This window comes from Rattus rattus, chromosome X (assembly GCF_011064425.1).
Source record: "Rattus rattus isolate New Zealand chromosome X, Rrattus_CSIRO_v1, whole genome shotgun sequence".
Classification (NCBI taxonomy): Eukaryota; Metazoa; Chordata; class Mammalia; order Rodentia; family Muridae; genus Rattus; species Rattus rattus.
In genome coordinates this window covers 99,121,666-99,130,055 of record NC_046172.1, presented here as the reverse complement: position 1 = coordinate 99,130,055, position 8,390 = coordinate 99,121,666, and positions in this window count along the sequence as shown.

Here is an 8,390-nt window from a genome sequence, read left to right as displayed (position 1 = left end):
TGAGGCTACTCACTACAATTATCTGAACTACTCCCTCTGTGCTACTCTGTACTGGTCTGCTTGCCCTGTGTTACTAATCGTCCAACTTTATTATGTTAAAATGTATTGTCTTCCTCTACCTGCCTGTGACCTTCAGACCAGATGCTTCAATATGGCTTAGGTCAGCCGGGAGATTTTAGTGTCTCTTTGTGAGTAAATAGTTTGTTAAATACAACCTGGCTTCTAGGACATTGTATAAACTGTATAAAATATATAAAAATGGTGCAGTTATTCAGAACTTTTTCCCCCCTTTGCTAGCTAAACATTGTTTTCTTAGCCTATTTTTTCCCTTTGGATTTCAACTCTTTGAAATTTTGTTTTAAACATTTCTTCATAATATCGTCTTTACTCTGCTTTGGATCTGAAGGGAAACATTAAAAATTAGACTGGTATTTAAAACGCAAGTTGAGTTTACTTCTAAAAACAAACAAAATTAGATTGGAAGCTGTCCCAGAAGTTAAGAGCATTCGTTGTTCTTCCAAAGGATGAGAGAATAGGTTTTTTGTTTTTTTTGTTTGTTGTTGTTGTTGTTGTTGTTTTTTAGGGGGGGTGGTTCTTGTTTGAGTTTGTTTGTTTGTTTATTTATTTATTTATTTATTTATTTATTTTTGTTGTAGTTTTTCTGGTTCTTAGTATATCTTTCTGTGTAGCCCTGGGTGTCCTGGAACTCACTTTGTAAACTACCCTACCTTTGAACTCAGAGATTCACCTGCCTCTGCTGCCATTAAAGGCCTGTGCCACACCCCTGTCCAACTAAGTTTCAATTCTTAGCACCCACATAGGGGTTCACAATGGTCTCAAACTCTAGTCCCAGGAGATTTGATAGCCTCTTCTGGCTTTTACAGGTATTGCATGCCCATGATACACAGATATACCATGCAAGGAAAAATATTAATACACACAAAATAGGTTTTTCTTTTTCATAAAGAGAGAGAAGAGGAAGGGAAGAAGGGAGGGAAGGAGGGAGGGAGGGAGAAATTTGCCCTGGTTTTCTAGAACTCTCTTGGTTGTAAACCTGGAAATTACTCTCTTGAAAAACTTCACTTTTGGGAAAATAGAAATGTTCATTTAATGATGTATGATACATTCCCAACATCCACATGAAATTTAATGAGCACAATGGACACCACACCCACCCACCCCCAGCCCCCCCCCCACTATTCATTCAAGATATAAAGATGTAACCATGAGTTTCTATGATTAAAACTGAAAACTCTACACTAAGCACTACATGCCCTATCAACCTTTCATATATGCAAGAGTTTGAAATGTTAGGGACACTTCAGTGGAAAACGATTTAGTTGTTGTGATGGTTTGCATATGTTTGGCCCAGGGAGTGGCACTATTAGAAGGTGTGGCCTTGTTGGAGGAAGTGTGTCACTGTGGGGGTGGGCTTGGAGACGCTCCTCCTAGCTGCCTGGGGATGCTCAGTCTGTTCCTGGCTTCCTTCAGGTAAAGATGCAGAATTCAGCTCCTCTTGCACTATGCCTGCCTAGAGGCTGTAATGCTGCCATGCTCCCACCTTGATGATAATGGACTGTAAACCTCTGAACCTGTAAGCAGCTCCCAATTGAATGTTGTCCTTATAGCTTACATTGGTCATGGTGCTGTTCAGAGCAGCAAGACCCTAAGACAGAGAGTTTAAGCTGATGATGTTCTTGAGGAGGGAGGAGAAGGTGGAGGAGGAGGAGGAGGAGGAGGAGGAGGAGGAGGAGGAGAGGAGGAGGAGGAGGAGGAGGAGGAGGAGGAGGAGGAGGAGGATTTGGGGTTATTATGAAACATGGTTTCTCTGCATGTAGCCAGCTCACACCTCAAACCCAAGCTCTGTAGGAATAGAAACTGGCCTTGAGAGCTCACGAGAGGTCCTTGTGGTTCGCCTCCTGAGTGCTGGGATCAGGCATGTGCTACTTCACCGCTGACTTTGCTTTTACTATCGATATGGCAGGGACATCCTCTCTGAGATTTAGTTTAGGGGTGATAGGATTTAAACTTGTAATACTAATTAAATTCCTAGAACCTTTCAGTTCAGCTTATAATGAGTCCCAGAACTCAGTATATTGTATAGGTTGGTTTCAAAACTCACAGCAATCCACCTGCCTGTGCCTCTGTAATGAATGGATTAAAGGCATGCACCATTAAGCTGGGTTCTTTCATTGATAATTTCATTTTTGAAAATAATGACAGATTTAGGCTGGAGCTCTTTTATGTAAACCACTAATTCTAGTTGTCCTAGTTTGCTCTCTGTCCTATTGCTGTGATAAAATGTCACAACAAAAAAGCAATTTGGGGAGAAAGGGATGCACTTCACCTTAAAGCTTTGACTATCATGAAGGAAAGTCAAGGAAGGAACTCAAGGTATGAACTTGGAGGCCAAAACTGAAGCCAAGTCCATGGAGGAACACTGCGTAGTGGCTTGCTCTTCCTCCTTCTTGCCCTGGGGATCAGCACCCAGACATGGGCCTACTACCCACATCAACCACAACCAAGAAACTGCCACACAGATATGACTGCAGACCAATCTGATTGGGACAATTTTTAATCAACATTCCTTTTTCACAGATAACTCTAGTCTGCATCAAGTTGGCAAAAACTAACCAGCACACCAGCATTTTTCTGTTTTATTTGGTCACTCAGAACATGGAGAGATGGATACAGGGTATTACGAAGGTATGATGAATATTTCAAAACTGTTGAACTATTGTGGGAGAGAGAAAACTGGATGAGCGCCTAAGGACATGTTTTCTTTAGGCCCATAGAGTGTATTTTACAACACTGTATTTGCCAATTTTTGAAAGCCCAAAGATTTCCCGAACAATCGGAATGCACAAATGGCCCATACATATGCATATCACATAATACAAGTTCAATGAATGTTTGTCAAACAAACGGAATTCTAGAATATCTGAAATACTCCTCAAGTTATACAATCTCACAAGAATTGCAGGACAGGTGCAGTTATTTAAAGTGAAAGGCATGCCGCAGGAAAGCTACTTGCAAGAAACACTACTACTTTTGGAAATAAAGACACATCTGAATTATAGTTTATATTACAAAATTCAATCCTCCACCCTTGTGAGGAAGGTCCATATAGCCTTAGGCTTTGTCACACATGCTTGCCAAGCATCTGGATAAAATATTGATAAGTAGCTAATCATTTGCTGGGTATAATAAACCCTTTCCATTTTGATAGCTCTTCTGAGTTTTTAAAAGCAATGCCACATTTATAGTCTCATTTGAACAAAGTAATTGTATATCATATAAAGTAGTCTCCTGCTTGAGACTTAGGCTACAGTCAAACAGACCTGGGCTGAAACACTCACTTCTCCATCTGCTAGAACCGTAACCTCTGGCAAGCTTTTCAACCTCTATGATTCTTAATGTATTTGATTTAGTTTGGTGATAATAATAACAGTACCTGTCTAATCACACTGTTATGATGACTAAGTAATTATTCAGGTCAAATACTGAGCACAAAGCCTGGGACACAGTAAATGCTCTGTCACCGTTAGCTGCCATTATACTAATTATAATTACTTTTCTCACTATTCATTTCAGATATTACGCTTCCTTCCATCTCATTTGCCTAAGCACAGGAAGTTTAGGAGAAGGAAGGAAGAATAAATTGTGTTACTTAAACTAACTATGGATGGGCCATATTTCAGAAGGTTGAGAGCTGAAAGCCCTTCGTTTGCCTAAAACTGACATTTCTAGCCAGGGGCAAGAGACTGGTGTCAGCAGTGACATGGGGGAGGAGTCTTGGAATCACAGAAGATAAAATCAAAGAAAATGTGTAGGCTGCCCTCTGCTACTTCCTGACACAATCTTAGTATATTAGTGACTACAAGCTTTGCTAGAATATAAAGAGATCATTGCTTAATCTGTACCCCTGATAGGAGGGTGAATTGTTATCTTCAGATTTAATTATGAGTAATAAACATCCCAGGCCTCAGTTTGACTACTATATCTTGGAGATATATTTAGAAGTTATATAACATGATGCATCCACCCTTGTTCTTTTTACTCAGGTATAATGTTGGCAATTTGAAGTCATTTGTAATTCCATACAGTATTAATGATTTTTTTCTATTTCCGTGAAATACATCAGTGGAATTCTGATAAAGTTTCCTTTGAGTCTGTGGATTTCTTTAAGTAGAAATAACATTTTAAACAATATTAATTTCTTCTATTTGTAAGCAGGTCTTTCCACTTCTTTGGTTTGTTTTATTAATGTATTAGAGTTTACAGAGCTAAGTCTAAGTGGTTCAGTTAGTTTTGCTACTGTAAATGGCTCTTTCGTTATTCTTTCAGATCTCTCGTTGTTATTTAGAAGTACAACTTACTTTTCATGTTGTTTTTGTTGGTTTGTTTTGTTTTTGTCTTGAGACTCGGACTCGCCATGTAGCCCTGGCTCTCCTGAAACTCACTATGTAGATCAGGCTAACTTCAAAATCACAGAGAACTTCCTGTCTCTGCCTCTGAGACTAAAGGTGTGCCACCAGACCCATCCGTTTGCTGATATTTATATCCTGAAATTTTGATTTTAAGTACTAACAATATTTTTCATAGAAAATTTGGAGTTTCTTCTATTTAACTGCTGTGCTATATGCAAACCGATGCAAGTTTACTCCTTTTTTTTTTTTTAAATGGATGTATTTTGTTCTGTCTTGCCTTTCCATTCTGGCTAGGACTTCCAGCCCTATACCAAACAGTAGTGATAAGAATGTGTCATGTTTTCTTCCAGAGATTATATGGGGAAGCTTGCAGCTTTATTCTATTGAATATGAAGAGAGCTCTGACTTTTTCATATACACATATGACCTTTATTATATTCAAACAGGTGCTTTCTGCACTTAAGTTGTTAAGATTATCATGAAAGCCTGTTAAATGTTTTCAAACATTTGACTGAATTTAAATGTCAGGAAGTTAACTTGGCCTTTTCAAATGTTTTCTGTTGCTAATAACATACGATCACTGAATTGGTAAGTTATTGAATAAACAGGGTGTCTTAGTTTCAGTTTTAATACTGTGAAGAGACATCGTGACCATGCCAACTCTTATAGAGGAAAACATTTAATTGTGGCTGGCTTACAGTTTCAGGGGTTTACCCATTATCATCATGACAGGGAGCATGTCAGCATTCAGGCAGACATAGTACTGGAGAAGGAGCTGAGAGTTCTGTATCTTTTTTTTCTTCTTTAAATGCTGTCTGCATTTTTTTTTTACTTATTTTTATTTATTTATTTTTAATTGGATAATTTTTTATTTACATTTCAAATGGTATTCCCTTTCTGGATTCCTGGCCATAAGTCCCCTATCCTATTTCCCTCTCCTCCTTCTATAAGGGTTGTCTTAGTCAGGTTTTCTCTTCCTGCACAAACATCATGACCAAGAAGCAAGTTGAAGAGAAAAGGGTTTGTTCAGCTTACTTCCACATTGCTGTTCATCACCAAAGGAAGTCAGGACTGGAACTCAAGCAAGTCAGGAAGCAGAAGTTGATGCAGAGGCCATGGGGGGATGTTGCTTACTGGCTTGCTTCCCCTGGCTTGCTCAACTTGCTATCTTATAGAACTCAAGACTACCAGCCCAGGGACAGCCTCACCCACAATGGACTGAGTCCTTCCCCCTTGATCACTAATTGAGAAAATGCCTTACAGCTGGATCTCATGAAGGCATTTCCAAAACTGAGGCTCCTTTTTCTGTGACAACTCCAGCTTGTGTCAAGTTAACACACAAAACTAGTCAGTACAATTGACCCATTGTCAACTTGACACACAAACACATCGCACTATTAGGCTTCAACCCAAACTTTCTTATTCATCCCCAAGATCTAAATAACTATAAGAGTCACACAGACTTTACATATTAAAATTTCAGTCCATTTAAAATATGCAATATCTTTTAAAATTCAAATTCTCTTAACTGTGGACTCACTAAAATACTTTCTCATTTAAGAGGGAAAATCAGGTACAGTCAAATCAAAAGCAAAAATCTAATTCAATTTCTCAAATGTCTGGCATCCTCTCACGATCTTCTTGGCTCCCCTGGGCGGCTTGGGTTACTTCTCAGCTCTGCCTTTGCTTTTAGCTTGTCTTCTAGGATCCAGATGCCTGTACTCCATTGCTACTACTGTTCTTGGTGGTCATCCTCATGGTACTGGCATCCTCAAAATTCTGCTGTCTTCACTTCAAAGGGCTTCACCAATAGCCTCTGTGATTCTCTTCCTGCCAAGTCTCAACTCCTTTGGTATGCCCCTTCAGTCCTGGGTCATCATCACAACTAAGGCTGTGCCTTTGCCAATGGACTTCCATGGCCTATCACAGTGCCCAGCCTCGGCTGCTCTTCATGACCCCTTCATGTGTTCAAAACCAGTACTACCTGGGTGACTCTTACACATTACCACGTTCAGCCACAGCACAAGATACAACCTTGGCTATCTCTAGAACACAGCCTCTTTGTGCTCTCAGAAACACTTCCCAGAAGAATTCACCTCAGTGATGCTTGGCAGATATCATCGAGACCCTAAGAGAACACAAATGCTAGCCCAGGCTACTATATCCAGCAAAACTCTCAATTAATATAGATGGAGAAACCAAGATATTCCATGAGACAACCAAATTTACACAATATCTTTCTACAAATCCAGACCTACAGAGGATAATAAATGGAAAACTCCAATACAAGGAGGGAAACTACACCCTAGAGAAAGCAAGAAAGTAATCTACTTGCTACAACACCAAAAGAAGAGAGACACACAAACATAATTCCACCTCTAACAACAAAAAATAACAGGAAACAATAATCACTATTCCTTAATATCTCTTAACATCAACGGACTCAATTCCCCAATAAGAAGACATAGACTAACAGACTGGGTTCTGTTAGTCCCAATGCACCAGCATTTTGGTGCATACAGGAAATACACCTCAGTGACAAAGACAGATATTTCCTCAGAGTAAAAGGCTGAAAAACAATTTTCCAAGCAAATGGTCCAAAGAAGCAAGCTGGAGTAGCCATTCTAATATCGAATGAAATCATCTTTCAACCAAAAGTTATCAAAAAAGATAAAGAAGGATACTTCATAGTCATCAAAGAAAAGTCCACCAAGATGAACTCTCAATCCTAAATATCTATGCTCCAAATGCAAGGGCACCTACATTCATAAAAGAAATCTTACTAAAGCTGAAAGCACACATTGCACCTCACACAATAATAGTGGGAGATTTCAACACCCCACTCTCATCAATGGACAGATCATGGAAACAGAAATTAAACAGAGACATAGAGAAACTAACGGAAGTTATGAACCAAATTGGATTTAACAGATATTTATAGAACATTTCATTCTAAAACAAAAGAATAGACCTTCTTCTCAGCACCTCATGGTACCTTCTTCTAAATTGACCATATAATCGGTCACAAAACAGGCCTCAGCAGATACAAGAAGATTGACATAATCTCATGCATCCTATCAGAGAGTTCTCTATCTTAATCTGCCAGCAGAAGAAGACTACATATCATACTAGACATAACATGAGTATATAAAACCTCAAAGCCTGTACCCACAGTAACATACTTCTCTAATAAAGGCACACCTACTCCAACAAGGCACACCTCCTAATAATGCCACTCCGTATAGGCCAACCAGTCAAACACATGAGTCTATGAGAGCCATTCCTATTCAAACTTTCACACAGGGTTATTCTGGTTCACAGATATGATCTCAGGTTGCAGGCAAGCTAAGTCTGATAATCTTCTGATGAGAATCTTTAGGGCAATATACAAATGTATTTTATTTGCTCTCTCTCTGTCTCTCTCTGTGAATGTCTCTCTCTGTCTCTGTCTACCTCCCTCCCCCCCATCTCTGTCTCTCTCTCCCTCTCAACTCCCCTTTCTCTTTCCCATTCCTTTTCTCTTCCCTGCTTCCCAAGCCACCACTTTGAGACAAAGAGGCATTATGTCACTGTGTAGTTCTGCCTGGCTTGGAACTCACTATGTAGAACAGGCTGGCCTTGATCTCACAGAGGTCCACCTGCTTCTGCCCATCACGTGCATGCAACCACCATGCTCAGCCTCCATTTACCCTTTATCTCAAGCTTCTTTTATATTTTTTATTGCTTCTTTAATCCATTTGCTGTTTAGGAATGTTTTGTTTCCTGTTCACAATCTTGTAAATTTTCAGTTTTTTCGACAATTATCCTGTATTCCATATGTGATGTTAATTAAGTCTTATTAAAATATGTTAATATTTTCATCTGATCCAAAATATGATACACCATGATGCCTGTTCCATATATAACTAGAAAAGAATGTTCCACTACAATTCCATGGAATGTCTCATACATATCTGTTCA